Genomic DNA, 1,032 nt, shown 5'->3' with positions numbered 1-1,032 from the left:
CACACACACACACACACATACACACTTCTGTATTTTTCTGTACATTGTTGTACACTAATATATATATATAACAACACAACTTTAGGTTATTGTCTCCCTGTGAAAAGTTAAGGTCAATAACAATACATGTTTTCCAAATACAATGCACTCCACACACAGCTTCCATTATTTTTTTTTATCAGCTCTGGTATTTGGTAGGTGAACATAAAGTAGTCTGCACCTCGCTTGAAAAAAATAAATAATAGAATGGGAAAATCAGACACTCATTTGCGCACACTCTGTGAACACCACACATCATGCCAAGGAAGTAAATTGTCCCAGGAAATGAAAAAGGAAAAGATATGTTTATGCTGCATCTCACGTTCAATAATACGATATAAAATTAATGGAACTGAAAGGTGTCATAAAAGGACGTAATTTGAAGGAAAATCAACTCACAAGTAACCGGTAAGTACAAGTAGTCCAAGATGAATTAATTAATTATTCGATTCTTTAGTCTTTGGATACTTTTATCATTTTATTAAAAATCAGTTCATGCATTATTAAACACTGACTCCTCAGTCTCATAATATGAACATTAGCTGGTTCGTACACATTCAATGAATCAAATCAGGTAATAATTCGCTTAGATATCGCCATTATAAAAGAAACAGGCCTACAGTTCTAAGAACGGAACTAATGGATAATACAGCTAAAAAAAAAGTACACGCAATACTTAATTATTTTTAATTGGAGGCAAAATAATAATATCATGTTTGTTAACCATATCTGTACGACCTGGGGTCATTTTGTACCCCAAGGATGGTATTCTTCACATTTTAGAATACTTCTAGTGCAAAAACCTCTTTGAAACGTTCAGTATTCCTAAAAAAATATTTTCACAGACTTCTATATATGCAAAGCGTACGGATCGGATTAACGAGTAAATTTCCTCTTTGGATACGATAGTAAAATACGACGTACGGATAGGGTTAATAGTGATTGAAACGATCTAATTGTGGAGATATTGAAAAAAGGGGAGGAGAGAGAGGG

Source organism: Aplysia californica, unplaced genomic scaffold (assembly GCF_000002075.1).
Source record: "Aplysia californica isolate F4 #8 unplaced genomic scaffold, AplCal3.0 scaffold00061, whole genome shotgun sequence".
NCBI classification, from domain to species: Eukaryota; Metazoa; Mollusca; class Gastropoda; order Aplysiida; family Aplysiidae; genus Aplysia; species Aplysia californica.
Note: the sequence above shows the minus strand (reverse complement) of the source record.